Below are 21,204 nucleotides of genomic sequence, written 5' to 3' on the forward strand. Positions count from 1 at the left end.
GGGAGTATAACAAAGCCAACTGTCACAACCAATAACTTCAAGATCAAGCCAACCATGATCTACATAATGTAGAATAATTTGCAGTTTTGAGGAACGATGACAGAAGATCCGAGTAAACATCTAAAATAGTTCCTCCAGCTTTGTGATACCTTCAAATATAATCTGGTAACTGATGATTCAATTCATCTTTGATTGTTCCCCTTTTCATTAATTGATAACGCCTTCTTTTGGTTAGATTCGTAGGCACCAGGATCTATAACGACATGGGATGAACTTGCAGGAAAGTTTCTACAAAAGTTCTTCCCTATCAATAGGACGGTCCAGCTAAGAAGAGAAATTTATATGTTCAAACAATTAGAGGGGGAAGCTTTCATGAAGCATAAAAGCATTTTAAGATACTAATTCAAAAATGCCCACACCACAATTTGCTTGAGTGGTTATGACTATAAATTTTCTACAATGGGTTGGATGTGCACTCAAGGTCAGGATTAAATTGAGCTGTAGGAGGCGCTTTAATGAACAAAACGTACGAGGATGGATATGAATTAATAGAAAATATGGTGATGAACTCCTACCGATGGCCAATTAAACGAGAAACATATGGCCAGAGACATCTACGGTACAGGTTGTCTATGATATGACAAATATCAACAATTAGTAGATAGAATCAACCGTATAGAATCTTAGAATACTGCACCATCTATATATAAAGGGGACAAACCACTTTTCCACTACATCTATAATACTACTGAGGATGTGAATTAATAGGAAATAGGGGTGGAAACCCATATTCAAATACTTATATCTCGAATGGAGAGATCACCTAAATCTAAGAAGGGGAGGAAATCAAGGAGGAGATAATACTTTGAATCAGGTTAAAAATACTAACTATCAACCTTCTTATTTATAGAAACCTTAGGAAAGGGCCAACCTAAATGACCATACTGTATGCGGTCAGCGTTTGGATCGAATCAAAGGGGAGATACAGTCAATGAAGACAGACGTAAAGCAGGTGCAATTTGAGTGCACCAATTCAGCAAAAACATTGACAAATCTGAAGGTTCAGATGAGCCAATTGATGAGTATGATGGGAGATATTAAAAGGAAAATTGACATCGATATTCCAAGCAACACTAAAAATAATGCTTGAAAGGAAATGAAGGAGCATGTGTAAGTAATCACGCTTTGTTTGGGCAAAATCTGGTATATTTGTCCCAGTCAAACTTTAAGAACTTCAAGGATAATTTAAGAACTTTAGTACTCCAAGTTTAGCCTATATAAAGTCCATTGTAATCAATTTAAAGACACAATTTTGAAGGTTTTATTCTTAAGTTTTTCTTTCATTCTTAGTTTTTACTTTGGTTATTTTATGTTCATGTGCTTGGAAGATCATATTCCAAAGTGAGACTTCCGCAATAGGAGATTGTTCTGAAACCATGCTTTCATCAATAAATCCATGACCATCTCCTTTTCTTATTATTTTCTTTATATTTCTTTCTTCAACATTGTTTGATGAATCCATTTGTGTTTTTTACATATTTTGCATGTTTCCATTGCTTTAACTTAATTAGTTGATTGGATAATAGAGTTTCTTAGTGGATCAGTTGTTTGGGAGAGGAAGGACTTAAACCCTAAGCTTGACAACCCTAGGAAGTCATTTCGGTGGGAACTAACCCCAAGATTGGTATAGCCTATCCGTGAACACTTTAATCCCGAACCAGTCTAGACTGTGAGGTTGGAAGATAAGTAGTTCTTGCTTACTCATTATTCTAGTGGAAGATCAAAAGATCTAACTACGATATCGGCTAGTAGATTAATTAGAACTCTACATTAATAATTAATTAGGTAAAAAAGTTGGATCTAGGCTTGCATAGTCAAAACAAGGAATGGGAAAAGCCGATACAGGAACCTAGGAGTAGATTTAGGTTTAGTTAAATTTATTTAGTTTTTTTCTTATCATTATCATCATGCAAAGTGTTAACTAAGAAGCATGATGATAATAATAAGAAAAAAACTAAATAAATTTAACTAAACCTAAACGTCGGGATACTTACAAAGTGTTTTATTGTAAACAAACTATATTACAACCTGACCCGTATACTTGCGAACACTGCCTCAAATCTATATATTTAATTGCAATATTCACAGCTGGACATTGATACGTTCGGAGGTGGTCAAGTTGTTGGCACTATTGCCAAGGATTGCGACGGTGATAATTTTTATTGAATCGATTACTTGTAAATAAAATTAGTTAAAAGGTGAACAAGTTAGATAGTATGCTAATTTTATTAATTTATTTCTTCAACTTAATTTTTGTTTTTCATAATTTTTATTATTTTATTATTTCTATTTTATTAAGCAAATTTAATCACGAGTGCAATAAATAATGATTATAGTTAGTATCAATGAGAGACATGGGATAATTTATATGATAACGTGGATTCAAGTTGGTTAGATAGAGATTAGATATATCAATCGAGTTTGTATAGCAAATATGGGAAAGAAAGGTATTCATATGAACCTCTGTATGAGTTAGATGATAAAAAATTGATATGCTTGAATACCTAATAAAATCTCTTTTTAATCCACCAAAGATATTTTCATGTGGAACAATTAAGTTCGACAAACCTTTAGCCCAGAACATAGACACACACATGAATAAATTTGATGACGACAATAGTGGATTTGATTCAAATGAGTTGTCCTTTTGGTATGATGAACGACACAATGTTGAAGGATAATTTGGTTGAACAAAGCTTCGACAAACAAGTAGAGTGATAACAATGAATACAATATGACTGAACATCTGGAAGAGTTACCTTAAGATGCGTATAAGAGCTATGACCACAAAGACAAAAGCAAGTATCTGAAGGAACCCATACATGAGATGAATAAACATCCATCCGAGTGTGACCATATCTACCAAGCTAAGAACGAAACATGCAATATTTTATCAAGAATGTTAGATAAGATGACACAAATGATGGCAATTCTTTGAAGATATAAGAGGCATTACCTCTACAGGAAGAGGTCGTACATGATGTTCTCAACTCAAAACAAGATGGCCATTTTATTACCAACAAGGGTCTGGACTTAGATGATGGAAATCAGTGATGAGTTTGGAATTAGGGACTGTATTGATGAACTAAACATACTCGAAGGTGTCCCCAATCCAATTAACATAGAATCGGACATAACAGTAGATGTAGCTGCTAACATAAAAGAAGATTAATAGCTTTTGAAAAGAGTTATATTTCATTCCTTTAGACTTAGTTAATTGTTTGTACTTGGGTACATTTAGTGGCATTTTAGGAAGTTTTATTAGTATTTTTATCATTTGCATTAGGAGCTTAAATTGTGTTTACATGCTAGATACTTTTAATATAATGTAGACGGGTTTTGTTTGGCAGTTTAGTAGGTGCAGGATGTGGAGAAAGAAATAAAGGAGTGAAGGTTTGTCGAGGCATAAGGTTGGACAGTTTGTTACCTAATATGCCATAACAATTTCAAAAAGATGACTGAGTCAACATTTACTGCATACCAGTCTCAGCCCAACTCTGCTTGTACCAGAAAAATTTGCCTAAAAACAGAAGAGAAGATATCATGGGCTGTTGGAGTTACCCTAGAAAGAAATGCTTATAAAAAGCCAAATGAAGAATCCCTAAGTATGGAGATTTGGAGGCAACAATCGAGGGTAGAGGTTGTGTAGAGAAGAAAAGAGGAAGCAGAAGGTAGTCCCTCTTAGCCAGCACAGGACACTACTACCGGATTACAGATTGGTTTGGCAATAGCCATCTTCCTAAGTTCTTCCATTATTTCTTATTTTGCTCTCCCGTAAATTGATTTGATCGAAACAATGTTGGATGTTATTTTGAACTTGAATTTCAATCACCAACCCATGAATTAAATCTCATAGGATTGGGATTACATGATGAAACTTTTATTTTCTTTAATGGTTGAAGCATATATTTGATTTAATTTACTGTTTCATTCAATTGCATTTATTTCCTAACTATATGCATACATTCTTTAAACATAGATGAAAGTGTAGTATGCGCATAAACTGAATCTAATTCTGAAAACGTTGGATTAGTTGGACTGAGATTGAATGATACAAATGGATATTTGATTGAATACCTTGAGCAGACTCTAGACATAGAGTAGCGTTTGTATAGAATGAAGACAAAACAGTTCAGGGTGTCGTGCTAAGGCTTATAGACACAAGCTAGGTCACTTTAGGTCTCTTCAAAGTAGTAGGTTAAGTACAATTTTGCTGAGGCATTATTGAAAGTAACGGCATATTCTTAGTTATTTATTTATTCGCTCGCAGTTTATTCATGTAATTATTCTCATAATTTCCGTTGCATTTTTACTCTTTCTTTGCCTTAACATTTTTCAATATTACTCAATATACATTTTGTAGTTATCCTTATTATTTTAATTTATCACTGCTTAATTAACTTGGTTTTTCCATAACATTAATCGTTATCATAACTTGACCATTTCTATACCTAATCTGATCCTTGTGGAGACTATCTCACTTATCACTTTATTACTTGATTCGACGTGTATACTTGCACAATTCGCATATCATATTTACTTAAGTAGATTAGTAAGTATTTCTCGTAATTGACTTGATAACATTTTTCCCCAAACTGCAATCCCTTAGGTAAGATATTCAGAATACTTACCAAGTGTTTCGTTGTAAACAAACTATATTACAATCTGACCCGTATACTTGCGGACACTGCCTTAAACCTATATCTTTAGTTGCAGTATTGACATGTCAGATGTTGGTACATTTGTAGTATAAAATAGAATTGAATATGCTTCCAAGAAAGGTTAGAAGAACTAATGAACTAGAATCATCGACGATTCTGAATCCCTCTAATTTCTCGGACCCGAATGTTGAAAAATATTTTGTAGAACTGAAGGGAAAAACATTTATTCAAGAAAGGGGATTTGAACCATTAATGGCTCTCTGTCAGGAAATATGGCCTTCAGTTAGATATCATATATGGGAACATTTTTGTACGATTCCAAAAGACTCTGTCGTGGTCTCTATACTTCAGGAATTTTATGCATCTTTACAGAACCAAAAGTCTAGAAAAGCCTAAGGTCATACATGGGAAACGATACCTATGCGAGGAAAACAATTACAAATTACCCATCTTCTAAGTCAAAAACCTTAGCTTCAATAGTGATTTCTGTATAAATTGTGACATGATTAAGTACTAGGTAATTCGATGTATGCTCTATTCTGATTATCAAGTCAAAGAATTTTATGACATTCTAAAGCCCCAATTATACTAATATTATATGATTTTTAAAAAAAAAAGAAGCACACAAATGTAAATGGTTTGTACAAGTATGATTAGAGCATGAGTGACTTGATTTTAGGTAACAAATAAACTGAGTAAGCTAGGAGATATTAGCTATGGCCAGAACATACATGGAACTTAGAAAATCTTGTTTTTAGGGACTAATTTTTTGTAGTACTTTTGTTAAATCAAACCTTTGAAACTCGAACGGGTATTGTTTTAAAGAGAGAAGGTTGCTAAGAACTGATGTATATATTGATCTCCGAAGAGATTGACAGTACAAGATAGGTACATGCATTGATGCATATTTTGCTTCAGGACAAGCAATAACTCAAGTTTGGGGGTGTGATAACTCTTGAAAAGAGTTATATTTCATTCATTTAGACCTAGCTAATTTCTTGTACTTGGGTACATTTAGTGGCATTTTTGGACATTTTATTAGCATTATTATCATTTGTATTAAGAGCTTGGATTGTGTTTACATGCTAGATACTTTTAATTACGTGTGGAAGGGTTGTGTTTGGTGGATTTTGAACTTGAATTTCAAATCTCCAACCCAAGAATTAAATCTCATAGGGTTGGGATAAACCAATCTGAGAGCATGTTGTGCCAATTTTGTATAACATGAATCCAGGGATAGTCATACCACAAATACAGACTCAACAATTTGAGTTGAAACTGGTAATGTTTCAGATGTTGCAAAAAGTAAGACAGTTTGGTGGAATGCCCACTGAAGATCCAAGACTGCATTTAAGACTTTTTCTAAAGGTTTGTGACTCATTTAGGCAACAAGGTGTTCCTGAAGATGCTCTACAACTTAAATTGTTTCCATATTCTTTAAGAGATCGTGCAAAAGCATGGTTGAATGCTTTACCGTTGGGAATAGTGGCATCATGGAATGATCTTTTTCAAAGGTTTTTGCTACGGTATAATCCCCTAAATATGAATACCAAGCTAAGAAATGACATCACATCTTTTCAGCAATTGGAGCATGAAACACTATATGAAGCTTGGGAATGATTTGAAGACTTAATTTGAAAATGTCTAAAGCATGGATTTCAACACTAGACTCAGATAGAGATATTTTATAATGGTTTAAATGCACATACGAGAATGGTAGCTGATGCTTCTGTCAATGGTACTTTGTTGGATAAATCTTATAATGAAGCATATGAGATTTTGGAAAAGATTGTCAACAAGAATTATCAATATCCTACCATAATAGTTGGGACAGGCAAGAGAGCTGTTGGTACTATGGAGCTAGACGTGATCACTTCGTTGACAGCCCAGGTATCTTCTTTGGCTAATATGATTAAAACAATGAAAAGGCTTACTACAAGTCAGGACATAAAATCAGTCGAACTATTGAGTGTTTATTGTGGTGAAGATCATGTGTTTGTTGAATGCCCATCAAATCCAGCATCCGTGTGCTACATGGGTAATTTTAACCGAAATAATAACCCCTATGCCAACACGTATAATCTTGGGTGGAAGCAACATCCAAAATTTAGTTGGAATAATCAAGGTTCGGAGAGTTTTAACAATACGACAAGATAGAATGCCATCAATGCACTGCCTGTTTGTACTCAACCTATGCTGAGGCAAAATGTCTAGCAAGGATAGGCATCAATTTCATCATCATCTATTGAATCCTTGTTGAAGAAGTATATGGCCAAGAATGATGTTGTAATTCAGAGTTAGGCTGCATCTCTCCGAGCTCTTGAGAATCAGGTAAGGTAAATAGCAAATGCTCTAAATTTGAGACTACAGGGAGCATTCCCAAGTGATATCGAGAATTCAAGATCAGAAGCGAATGAGCAGTGCAAGGCCATCACTCTTAGAAGCGGAACTCAGCTTGATAACATTGCTCAAAATGTCACAGTAGAAGAGAATAACTCGAATAACAACCAAATAAAGACCCTAGAGTCATCTGAAAATTATATTGAACATAAAAAGGCTAAGTAGCCAAATGCTATGACAGAATCAAAACATGTTGTCAATAAGAATGCCATGGCAAAACAATATCAGCAACCTGTAGGATGACTTTACCTTTCCCTCAGTGATTTCATAATTTCAAGTAGGATATTTAGTACAAAATATTTTTGGAGGTTTTGAAGCAACTCCATATCAACATCTACTAATAGAAGCTTTGGAGAAAATTCCCAATTACGTAAAATTTATGAAAGATATATTGTCGAAGAAGCGCAGATTGAGAGAATTTGAGATTGTCGCCCTTATTGAAGGGGGCACAGCAATGTTGAGAAATAAATTACCTCCAAAGTTGAAAGACCTAGGGAGCTTCACTATCTTATGTTTAATTAAAAATCATTATACTGGTAAGGTATTATGTAATCTAGGAGCGAGTATAAATCTAATGCCTATGTCAATTTTTAGGAAGTTGGGAATTGGAAAAGTAAGACCTACTATGGTTATGTTGCAACTGGCTGACCAATCCTACGCACATCCGGAAGGTAAAATTGAAGATGTGCTGGTAAGAGTAGATAAATTTATCTTTCCTACGAATTTCCTTATTTTAGAATATGAAACTAACTAAGATGTGCCAATTATTCTTGGAAGACCTTTTCTTGCTACTGGCAGGACTTTAATTGATGTACAGAAAGGCAAGCTGACCATGAAGGTAAATGATCAACATCTTACCTTCAATTTGTTTAATTCTTTGAAAGGTGTTAATGTTAATGATGAATGTCATGCTATTGGGTTTATAGAAACAACAATGGAGGAATACACCAGATATTTCCACAGCAATTTTGACAACAATAAAGACTCACTTGAGCAGAGTGATATAGCAATTTTTGAGGAATTCAATGAATTTATAGAAGCCAAGCATATAATAGATAAACTAGGGAAGAAGTTTGAACCTTGGAGTTATCAAACCAACCTTCCAATCCTTTTAAACCTTCTATAGAGGAACCTTCTAAATTGGAGTTAAAACCTTTGCCGCAGTATTTGAAATATGCAAATTTGGGAGAAAATAGTACTTTGTCGTTAGTAATTTTTGCGGAGCTGACACTCGAGCAAGAGGCAAGGTTGTTAGAAGTTCTTTAGCGGTTTAACAAGTCATTAGGATGGACCTTGGTTAATATAAAAGGAATTAACCCTACATTCTACATGCATAAATTTTTGTTGGAAGACTGCCCTAGCAATTCATTTGAACAGTAGAGAAGACTAAATCTGATCATGAAAGAAGTTGTCAAGAAAGAGGTTATTAAGTGCTTGAGATTATTAAGTGCTTGACGTTGACATCATTTATCTAATTTTAGACAGCTCATGGATAAGTCTTATGCAATGTGTACCTAAGAAAGAGGTGTCATAGTTGTAAGTAATGACAACAATGAGCTCATACCAACTCGCATTTTCACGGGATGGAAAGTATGTATGGATTGCCGCAAACATAACAAGGCAACTAGGAAAGACCATTTTCCCTACCATTCATTAATCAGATGTTGGATAGATTGGCTGGGAAAGTTTTCTACTATTTTTTGGATGGTTATTTGAGATATAATTAGATTGCCATAGCCCTCAATGACTAAGAGAAGAAAACATTTACAGGTCCATATGGTACTTTTGCGTTCAGACGGGTCCATTCGGGTTATGTAATGCCCGACAACTTTTCAACGTTGTATGATGGCCATATTCTCTGATATGATGGAAATTTTTCTTGAAATCTTCATGGATGATTTTTCTATGTTCGGGAATGATTTTGAGGATTGTTTGAAAAATCTGGAATTGGTTCTACGATGCTATGAAGAAATGAATCTTGTTTTAAATTGGGAGAAATGCCACTTCATGGTTTGTGAAGGAATTGTCCTGGGACATGAGATATCACAAAGAGGAATTGAAGTGGACAAAGCAAAAATTGAAGTAATAGAAAAATTGCCACCTTCTACCAATGTTAAGGGTATTAGAAGTTTTTTAGGTCATGCAGGTTTTTATAAAAATTTCATTAAGGATTTTTCAATGATATCTAAACCCTTGTACACTTTGTTGGAGCAAAATAGATCTTTCAATTTCCATGAACAGTGTTTGGTATCCTTTGAAGAGTTAAATAAAAAACTTATAGCAACACCAATTGTAGTAGCTCCGGAATAGACACATCTTTTTGAACTCATGTGTGACGTTAGCGATTATGTTGTGGGAGCCATGTTGGGGAAAAGGAAAGAAAAAATACTGTGGGCAATATATGATACGTGATATTCGCTACAGGTTTTAAAAATTTATAATTAATCGTTCTTGAAATTAACTATTATCACGATGAAGGCAAGTGTACCTATCGAACAGTAGTATAGCTTTAGCAAGACCAGATTGTCGAACCCAAAGGAACTAAGAGTACTAGTAATTATTTTCTTTTTATTATCTAGCCTAAAAATTAAGGGATTTGCTTATCTAAACTAATTAACTAAACTAAGAGTGCACAGAGAGAAAGTAGGGAAAAGCTTTTGGGAAAATTCCATTGATTAAGACAATACCCAAGGAAAAATCTACCTAGACTTCACTTGTTATTTGACTCTAAATCAGAAGATTTATTCATTTGACTTAACCCATAGAAATCCCTAAGTTATATTATTATCTCTCTTGAGACTAATAACGTCTAACCCTAAGTTGATTAATTGAAATCTCCTTCTAATTAACACCCTAGTGTTGCATTAACTCGATCTATGGATCCCCTTATTAGGTTTCACCCTAATCCAGCAAAATCTTATCACCCTATCTCTAGGCATGCAATCAACTCCACTTAATTAAGACAAATTTACTCTTTTAGACAGGGTCTATTCCTCCTCTGAATAAGAGCATTAACTTGAATCAATATCTTGAAATATTAAAACAAGAACTAAGAACACATAATTAAGAACAAGTCAAATATTTATCATACAATTCAGATAATAATAACAAGATTTGTCTTAGGTTTCATTCCCCTTAGGTATTTAGGGGGTTTAGTTCATACTTATGAAAGAAAACATCTCACAAGAATAAAGTTAATAAAACATAAAGAAAACCCAAAATCCTTGAATGGAAATTGAAGGGAGACTTTCAGTCTTGATGATGAATCAGACTTCTGAGATGGACCAATCGGCTTCCCTTGAGTAATTCCTTGCCTCCTACTCTGTTTGTTCATTCTAAGTGCCTCCTCTGGTGTTTAAATAGGCTTTAGAATGCCTAAGATCCCTCAAAAGTAGCCTTTCTTGAATAGGGCTATACCTGGGCTCGGCAGAGACACGCCCGTGTACGATTACTCCATCCCGTGGTCAAGGCTGTTGAATAGGCATAGGCATGTAGTCTACCTGTGTAAGTCGTGCTTCGATCCTACCAAATGGACATGGTTGTGTGACACGCCCGTGTAAGGAAGTTCAGGCCGTGTTGATTTCCCATATGGGTCTATTTTCTCCGTTTTTGGCCCGTTTCTCGCTCTTTGTACTCTCCTATGCTCATCTAAGTATAAAACATGAAACTAAAGGATTAGGAGCATCGAATTCACCAAATCTTAGGCGAAACCATCCATAAAGGTGTTAAGCATGGGATTAAAATTTTTATACATTACAGTTTATCAATATACTATGCTAGCAGAACTTTATTGGAAGCATAGCTTAACTACACCACCACGAAAAAAGAGTTATTGATTGTGGTGTTCGCGTTCAATAAATTTCATTATCTAGTTTGTATAAAGGTCATAGTCTACACAGATCATTCTACTATTAAGTATCTAATGAGCAAGAAAGATGTTAAGTCGAGGTTGATTAGGTGGATATGGTTGCTACAGGAGTTTGACTTGGAAATTAGAGATCGAAAAAGGATTGAGAATCAATTGGCTGATCACTTGTCGAGGTTAAAATTTGGAAGTAAAGGTGATCATGATACACTTATTAAAGAAGAATTTCCAGATGCACAGTTGTTAGTTTCTATGGCATTACCTTGGTATGCTGACATAGTGAACTATTTAGTGAGTGGTGTGTTGCCACCCAATCTTAGCAATCAAAGAAGACGAAAATTTCTTCATGATGTCAAGCACTATTATTAGGATAAACCTTTTTTGTTTAAACATTGTACTAATCAAATAATTAGGACATGTGTTCCTGATGACAAAATACATAACATTCTGTAGCATTGTCATTCAACTTCATACAGAGGACATTTTGAAGGGATGAGAATTGTTTCTAAAGTACTTCAGTCAGGATTTTATTGGCCAAGTCTGCTCAAGGATGCTCACGATTCTATTCATTCATGCGACCATTACCGAAGAAAAGGAAATATCTCTAAGAGACATGAAATGACATTGCAAAGCACGCTGGAGATTGAGTTGTTTCGTGTATGGGAGTAGACTTTATGGGTCCATTTCCTCTGTCAGTAGGTAAGGTATACATACTATTAGCACTGGACCATGTCTCTAAGTGGGTCAAGGTTGTTGCCCTTCCTACTAATGATGCAAGGTCAATAATGAAGTTTTTACACAAGAATATTTTTACAAGATTTGATACACCTAAAGCCAATATTAGTGATGAGGGGTTGGTAGTTAATGCTTTGCAGTGATATGGGGTGAAACATAAGATTACCACAACATATCACCCCCAAACAAATGGATAAGTTGAAATTTTGAATAGAGAAATTAAAAAAAAAAAGATAAAGTGGTGAATCCTACTCGTAAGGATTGTTTTGCTAAATTGAATGAAGCTTTGTGGGCGTTTTGTAATGCATACAAAACACTGTTGGGGATGTCACCTTTTAAGCTTGTCTATGGCAAGTCATCTCACCTTCTTGTTGAACTTGAGCACAAAGCATTTTGGGCTATTAAGAAACTAAACATAGATTTGGTCACTATTGGCTATAAAAGGTTGTTAGAATTGAATGAAATAGAGGATTTCCAAGCACAAGCGTATGAGAATGCTAAGTTGTACAAGGAAAAGACCAAGCGTTCGAATGATAAAAGAATCATGTCGTGGCTACTTGAACCAGGACAACAGGTGTTGTTATTTAACTCTAGGCTCAAATTGTTTCATGGAAAATTAAAGTCTCACTGGTCAGGTCCTTTTAAAGTAGCCCAAGTATATCCTCATAAAGTTATTAATATCAAAAATTTGAAAATGGGGGTCACATTTAAAGTTAATGGGCAACACTTAAAACACTACTAGGTTTCCATGTAGATCGAGACAAGAACTCCATTGATCTTAGAGATGTTTGAGCTAACAATTTCTTTAATCTATCTTTTCTTTAATTGCTTTACTTTAATTTTATTTTTAATGTTGTTTCCATTTCTATTCTTATTTTTGGATAGTTTTCCCAGAGACAGAATAAAAAATGTGAACTAAGCAATTACGATATTAAGTGGGATTTACCGTAGAATTGCGACAAATTGGGAAATGGGTAACGTGAGGATAACCGAGTAGATAATTCCAAAGGAAGAAATTTTTTCTTTTGTTAACTAGGATAATTTTTGTTACTTGGCGAGCCCATGGAAGAGTAGTTAAACTTTTTTTATGGACTAGGGCACTACACAATCCTCCCTCAAAATCCTTTTACTTTTCTTCTTTCTTCCACCAACTCACGTAACTTCCCTAACACGTTTCACTTTTGTTGAACTGTTATCAATATCTCCCTTATTTTTCTCTCCTCAACTACTCACGCCTCTTAAGTTTCCCTTAAATTTTTCATTTTTATTACTTTTTCCTTTCAATTTCTCTTTTTTTTTCTTCCACTACATTCTTCAAGATTTCTTCCAATTTTCTCCAATGGCTCGTGTTAAAACTACCTCAAAAACTGTTAAATCATAAAGGGCTGGTGCTACTCAGCAAGAGACGTTCTTTAATAGTGTTGTAGCCATGAGATACAATAGCAACATCGCGAAGCACCCTTTCTATTTTGAGCAAGGGCTCCTATTTAAAGATGAACCATATATGGGACACGGTGAATCTGTGCCTTCCATAGTAGAAAAACATGCGTGGAATATTTTTTGTTTGCACCCCGAGGACATTTTAGGAAAATTATTTAAGAATTTTATGCCCGTGTCAACTCTCTAGATTTCTATTTTATCCATGTAAGAGGTACTTCTGTTCCTTTTGATGAAAACAATATTAATACATAGTTTGGTATTGCAAGTATGCAAGATGAGCACATGTCATTTACTGAAAGGATCACTATTAAGGGTTTAAACCAAGTATTGAAGGATTTATGTATTGAAAGAACATAATGGACTATTTCCAGTCAAGAGTGTTATATAGTCGAGAGAGCTTTGTTGAAACCTATTGGGAAAATATGGTATCATTCATTGACGAGTCCACTTATGCTATTTACTCAAAATACAACTCTTTCGAAAGAAAGAATGCTTTTGTTGCACTCCATTATAAAAAGGGAGAAGGATTAATGTCAGGAGGATCATTTTTCAAAAAGTACATCAGTGTGCTAAGAAGAATGTGGGTAGTTTAAAATTTCTGTCACTTATTACTGCTCTATGTCAAACCACCCGAGTCACTCTCAATACGAAGAAGGATATCACCCCTCACAAGGGTGGACTGACTAGGACTATCATTGCCAAGATCCAAGGCACTGGTCCTGCCAGGGTAACTCAGCAGAGTCATGCCACCACTTCCTCTGTTACGCATACTCCCACGACAGTACCTCCAGTTTCTCATAGCTCTTTTGAACAGTAAATAATACACTCATTCAAGTAGTTAAAGCAGAGGATGTCCCTTTTTGAAACCCAGTAGTTTCACCTAGCTGAGGAGATGGCACAAGCCCAGCAGTAGCAAGCTAAATATTGGGCTTATGTGAGGAGTAGGGATTTGGCTCAAGGAAATACCTACAATAGAATTTTACAAAGTCAATGCCAGAATTTCCTATCTTCCCAGTCACATTGCTCCCATTTTTTAATGCTTCCAAGAAGCCTACTCAAGCTATTGCTGAAGTACCCACTTAACTTGCTACCGATGCACCTACTCAAACTGCTACGGAAGATCCCAAAAAGATGACATCCCTAAATGCTGAGAAGGAGGAAGAAGGAGAAAAGGATGATATTGCCACTACCAAAAGGAAAGACCCTATTCCACCTTCTCCACTAGCTCTCATATTTGCACAAGACCGTGACATTGGTTATCTGATTGATGAACTCACGGAAACTAACAAGGAGGGGGGAAGAATTGACCCCGAAAAAGAAGTAGCAGTACAAAGTCAGTGTCTGAAAATCCACTCTTCAAGTAGAATGAACTATCTACATGTTACTCCAAGCTAGCTAAGTTTTTTCTTTCTTTCTTTCATGCATATTACATTTCCTTTCTTTTGTTATGGCATTTGTTATAAAAATTTCTCTTTTGGTTGTTCTCTTATATATCTGATCATGTATTGAGGAAAATGCATCCCTTAGGTTTGGGGGTGTGTCGTGAATTTAGGCTGCATGTTATATTTAGTATGTATGATCATTTTAGTTTAGTTAAATATGTTTTCCCACGACAATGTAACTATTACGTAATATTTACCTATGAGGAATACAATCTGTACTTATGATGTTAGATGATAAGCAGATATGCTTCAACACATTTAGAACATGTGACAATGGATTGGGTGAATTTAGCTTAAGATTGGTTGCTTGAAAATCAATTTCTAAAAATAAGATGTCTTATACTTAGTTTTTTTCGGGTTATAGTGAGTATCTTTTAATGAACTTAGGGACTTTTGAAGCCAAAATTCAATCATTTTGTCTTGGCATTATTAAATAAAGGACAGTAGGCACTCCAATGCTTAGAATTGTCGAGTAAGTCAGCACCACTTTTTTTGCTCCATCGTATTGTTGACTAGAAAAGTGAGTTTAAGTAAGAGTGTGTAATAAAAAGTAAACAAATTAGGCGCACTCCGATGTAGTAACAGGTTGAGTAGCTAAGGAGGTAGTTGTTTACTCTATCCATCTTCTAAGTCAAAAGCCTTAGCTTCATAGTGATTTCTGTTTAAATTACGACATGATTGAGTACTAGGTAATTCGGTGTATGCTTCATTGTGATTATCAAGTCGAAGAATTTTGTAACATGCTAAATCCCTTATTATACTAATATTATATCATTTAAAAAAAGCACACAAATGTAAATGGTTTATACAAGTATGATTAGAGCATGAGTGACTTGATTTTAGGTAAAAAAGGAACTAAGTAAGCTGGGAGATATTAGTCATGGCTAGAACATACATGGAACTTAGAAAATCTTATTTTTAGGGAGTGCTTTTTTGCACTACCTTTGTTAAATCAAACCTTTGAAACTCGAACATGTTTTGTTTTTAAAGAGAGAAGATGGCTGAGAACTGATGTATATACTGGTCTCCGAATAGATTGACAGTACAAGATGGGTACATGAATTTATGCATATTTTGCTTGAGGACAAGCAATAACTCAAGTTTGGGGGTATGATAACTCTTGAAAAGAGTTATATTTCATTCATTTAGACTTAGCTAATTGCTTGTACTTGGGTACATTTAGTGGCACTTTAGGACATTTTATTAGTATTTTTATCATTTGTATTAAGAGCTTGGATTGTGTTTACATGCTAGATATTTTTAATTGTGTGTGGAAGGGTTGTGTTTGGTGGATTTTGAACTTGAATTTCAATCGCCAACCTATGAATTAAAGCTCATAGGGTTAGGATTACATGATGAAACTTTTGTTTTCTACAATGGTTAAAGCATATATTTGATTTAATCTACTGTTTCATTCAATTACTTTTATTTCCTAACTGTATGCATACATTCTCTAGACATAGATAAGTGTGCAATATGCCCATAAACTGAATCTAATTCTGAAAAGGTTAGATTAGTTGGACTGAGTTTGAATGATAAAAGTGGGTATTCGACTAAATACCTCAAGCAACTCTAAATATAGAGTAGCGTTTGTATAGAATGAAGATAAAATAGTGCAAAGTATCATGCTAAGGCCTAGAGACACAAGCCGGGTAACTTGAGATCTTGCTCTCGAAAGTAGCAGGTCACTTTATGTCTCTTCAAAGTAGTAGGTTAAGTACGATTTTCCTGAGGCATTATTCAAAGTAAGGGCAGATTCTTAATAATCCCAACCTTCAAATCAACATAGCAGACCTTCTATCCTTTGCCGTAGTAGCTTTGCCATAACATTCTTAGTTATTTATTTATTCACTCGCAGTTCATTCGCGTAATTATTCTCGTAATTACCATTTCATTTTTACTCTTACTTTGCATATTTTCTAATATTAGTCAATGTACATTTTGCACTTTTCCTTATTATGTTAATTTACCACTTCGTACTTAACTCAGCTTTTCCATAACATTAATTATTATCATAATTTGACCATTTCTATACCTAATTCGATCCCTGTGGAGACAATTTCTATACAATTGGGTATTCGACTAAATAATTGTAGTAGACTCTAAACATAGAGCAACATTTGTATAGAATGAAGATGAAATAGTCCAAGGTGACATTCTAAGGCCTAAAGATATAGGCCAAGTAACTTGATATCTTGGTCTCGAAAGAAACATATCACTTTAGGTCTCTTCTGTGGTTAAGTTCGATTTTGCTGAGGCATTATTGAAAGTAAGGGCAAATTCTTAGTTATTTATTTATTCGCTCGCAATATATTCACGTAATTATTCTCGTAATTGTGGTTGCATTTTTACTTTTGCTTTGCCTTAACATTTTTGAATATTAGTCAATATACATTTTATAGTTATCCTTATTATTTTAATTTACCACTACGTAATTAACTCGATTTTGCCATAACATTAATCGTTATCATATCACTTTATTACTTGATTCGACATGTATACTTGCACAATTTGCATATCATATTCACACATGACAAAGAACCTACTAGGGTATCGACTAGTTGATTGATTAGAACTCTACATAATAATTAATTAGGTAAAACAATAAGATCTAGGTGAAAAGGAACTCGCGTAGTCAAAACAAGGAATAGGAAAAGCCGATACAGGAACATAGGAGTAGATTTAGGTTTAGTTAAATTTATTTAGTTTCTTATTATTATTACCATCTTGCTTCTTAGTTAACACTACTAATTTGTGACTCGAGTAGATTAGTAATTATTTCTTGTAATTGACTTGATAACATTTTTCCCCAAACTACAATCCCTTGGGTAAGATCCTCGGAATACTTACCAAGTGTTTCGTTGTAAAGAAACTATATTATAGCTTGACCCGTATACTTGCGGACACCACCTCAAACCTATATATTTAGTCGTAATATTCACACTTTGGACGTTGGTACATCCGGAGGCAGTCAATACCATTCCCTTCAACATTGGAAGAGAAACAAAAATGAGATGAAGCCAAATTTGTAAGCATTCTAAACTTGTTCAAAAAATTAAATGTCAACCTGCCTTTCATCGAACTAATTGAGAAACTCCCTAAGTACGCCAAATTTTTAAAGGAAATCATGTCTAGGCATAGGAAAATTAAGGTTGGTGAACAAGTTAACATGAACGCTTCTTGTAGTGCTATTTTCTCTAAACAGGTTCCCCAAAAGTTGAAAGACTCGAGAAGCTTTACAATTCCTATAAAGATATGTTGTATTCATTTCAATAGAGCCCTATATGATTTAAGAACTATAATCAATTTAATACCTCTATCAATATGTGAAAAAACTCCGGTTAGAGGACCTCAAGAATACAAAAACTACACTACAGTTGGGTGACAAACCTTCAGTGCATTCGAAAGGAGTATTGGAAGATGTGTTAGTCAAAGTGGGCAACTTTATCATTCCGACAGATGTTGTAGTTTTAGACTTCGAAGAAGATCAAGGGATACCAATTCTATTAGGTAGACCTTTTCTAGCTACTTCAAGGTCCACCGTTGATCTGGAGAAAATGAATTGACCATGAAGATTCATGGTGAAATAGAAATTTTTAAATGTGGTCACCAATAAAATGGAGAAAAGAAAAGAAACTTAGGGAAGCATTGTAATGAATTATCTATCTTTATCCCTAATAATCCTAAATCAAGGGACGTGTTTCCTATAATCAATTTAGATCAAAAGAATAGGTTTAGGGAAATAGATAAGCGAAAGAAGGTGGAGTGGCACGACGGGTGATGAACTAATACTGAAAGAACAAAAGAACCATCCTTATATACATTAATGATATTGTCGGATGAATCCGGCACTAAAACTTGATAATTCAAATTGATATCTAATTCTTTGTAAATTATTCTATATCTAACTGATTAGTCTAGATTTTAATTTGTATCAAATTGATTTTTTTTAATAACTGAGACAGCAACCCTGTAACGCCCCGTACCCGAGACCGTTTCCGGAGTCGAACACGAGGTGTTAACGGACTTAATTCATTTACTTACGCAGTTCATTTTAAAATTTCCAGACAAGCTGGCTAACTGCATCACAGTCACTTTAAAAATCATATCTCGAGTTCCGAAACTTGAAAACCGATTCCATAATTTTTTCCTGAAACTAGACTCATATATCCATCTACAAATTTTTTTCTAGAATTTTTGGTCGAGCCAATTAGTACAGTTTATTAGTTAAAGTCTCCCCTGTTTCAGGGTTCGACTACTCTGATCTTCATGCATTACGACTTAGATATCTCCCTGTACAGAGCTTAAATACTTATGCCGTTTGTTTCTAGTGACACTAGACTCAAAATGGAATCTATACATATAAAGCATGACTTCTAATTATCTCTGGTTAATTTATGGTAAATTTTCAAATTCAGAACAGGGGATCCAGAAAACGCTCTGGCCCTATTTCACAAAAACTTAAACATCTCATAAAATATGGTTCATATGGTCATTTCGTTTCTTTCATATGAAAATAGACTCATCAAGATTCGATTACATAATTTATTCACTATTTAATTCCATTCCTACTATTTTTAGTGATTTTTTCAACTTACGTCACTGCTGCTGTCAGCATCTATTTTAGGGTAAATTTTACCTATTTCATAATTTTCCATGAATCAAATAGTAAATTGACATACATTATTATCAAGGGTAATCCTGATTAGCCATGACGTACGTAGCACCAATAGGACCATGATTGGCCATTCCAATGGCTAGTCATTACCAAACATTTCCACACCACTTAATAACCATATCACAAGACCATAATGTTATACTTCGAAATATAAGAGCCATTTTCACATGGCTATACGAATACACATTACCAAAGGGTACTTAATTAACAACAAGGGTCAGCCCTATACATGCCATTTTCAAAATTGAACTAAAAGAGTACCAAAAGTGGCTTAGATAGTGTGGATGACTTCGACTTTGACACTCCCGAGTCCGATAGCTGACGAACAAAATGTATAAAACAGAGAATCAAAGTAACTGAGTAAGCATTTTAATGCTTAGTAGGTTCAAGTAATGAAATTATTCACGACTAAGGTATAACGTTCATATGACTACATGAATAATTGCATATATGCATGTTCTCAAATCATACTTACTTCATGCTTCAACCATTATATTCATACACAGGGAATCAAACCTAACTAGAGGTCGGAAGTTCGTTAATCAATTGAGCAAATACTATTTAAAATGAATCAACCTTTCCGATGCATATACGAAACATACCTTATCGTTTGGATTTTATGTGCGTATTAATTGAAATTATTACAGCAAGATCGCTCACTTCCAAACCCAAGTACCTTTGGGATTTAGCCGGATATAGCAACTCGCACAAATGCCTTCGGGACTTAGCCCGGATATAGTCACTAGCACAAATGCCTTCAGGACTTAGCCCGGATATAGTCAATAGCACAAATACCTTCGGGACTTAGCCCGGATATAGTCACTAGCACAACTGCCTTCGGGACTTAGCCCGGATATAGTCACTAACATCATGCCTTCGAGACTTAGCCCGGATGTCATCCGAATAATCATGCACATATATCGATAAATCATGACACATCCATATTTCATTTTCATTACTAAAGCTCAAACACAAGACACTTATCAAACCTTACCAATTTCGGCTCAATAGCCATATACAAAGAGCATGATTTCGAGTGGCTTTATAACATGATCTCTATACACATTATCGGATACCCGTCATAGGTATAAACTAATCACCTCAATATATCATTCAAGTAAAGTCATTATATCTCTGTTTATTCGTTATGCTTATATGTCATGACTTAATCAAATCATAAACTAAGTTTCATTACTCGAAGACTTACCTCGGATGTTGTCGAACGACTTCAACGGCTATTCAATTACTTTTACCTTCCCTTTATCGGATTTAGTCCCCCTTTGCTCTTGAGCTTAAGTTCAACAAATTTTAAACTAGTCATTAATCGACTATTCAAGTATTACTTTCAGAATATAATACATATAGATTCGACTTTCACACATATAGATTATAGTAAGCTTTATAAAAATCAATAAATAATTCATTGGCAAATTTTCATTAATGTTTACAATATAATTACAATTTCCCTATAAGCTGACTTCCTGAGCAATAGTCACTAAAGTTTTTATAAATGGAGCTACAAAACTCCAAATCAATTGCCGTAAATTTTTCTTGATAGAAGACTCATTTATCTATTATCCATAAAATTTTAAAAATTTTTAGTTTAGCCCAACAATACCAGATTTTTCTTAAAGTTCACCTTGTTTCACTATTTGACTAAACTGACTACTCTTCACTACGAATCAAATTTCTCATTGTACAGAATTCAAAATATGTTCTCATTTATTTCATTTGAAACTAGACTCATTAAGGAGTCTAATCATATAAATTTTATCTTAGGGCCATTTTTGTACAATTTATAATGATTTTATAAAAACAGAACAGGGAATCTAGTAGTCATTTTGACTCAGCCCCACAATACTTCAATATCTCAAGATCAGTAACTCTTTTGTTTTTATAGTTTCTTTTGTAAGAAACTAGACT

At 34.4% G+C, this 21,204-nt stretch overlaps 2 non-coding genes across 2 annotated transcripts; both read right to left on the reverse strand.

Annotated features, from left to right (window-relative positions):
* Positions 1–322: 322 nt before the first annotated feature.
* On the reverse strand, positions 323–427 carry LOC121205352 (small nucleolar RNA R71). Its single transcript, XR_005900433.1, has one exon. It is a non-coding gene; the product is annotated as a small nucleolar RNA R71 (small nucleolar RNA).
* Positions 428–6,272: 5,845 nt separating this feature from the next.
* Positions 6,273–6,379, reverse strand: LOC121205131 (small nucleolar RNA R71). Its single transcript, XR_005900215.1, has one exon. It is a non-coding gene; the product is annotated as a small nucleolar RNA R71 (small nucleolar RNA).
* Between the last annotated feature and the right edge of the window lie 14,825 nt (positions 6,380–21,204).

Source organism: Gossypium hirsutum, chromosome A08, assembly GCF_007990345.1.
Source record: "Gossypium hirsutum isolate 1008001.06 chromosome A08, Gossypium_hirsutum_v2.1, whole genome shotgun sequence".
NCBI classification, from domain to species: domain Eukaryota; kingdom Viridiplantae; phylum Streptophyta; class Magnoliopsida; order Malvales; family Malvaceae; genus Gossypium; species Gossypium hirsutum.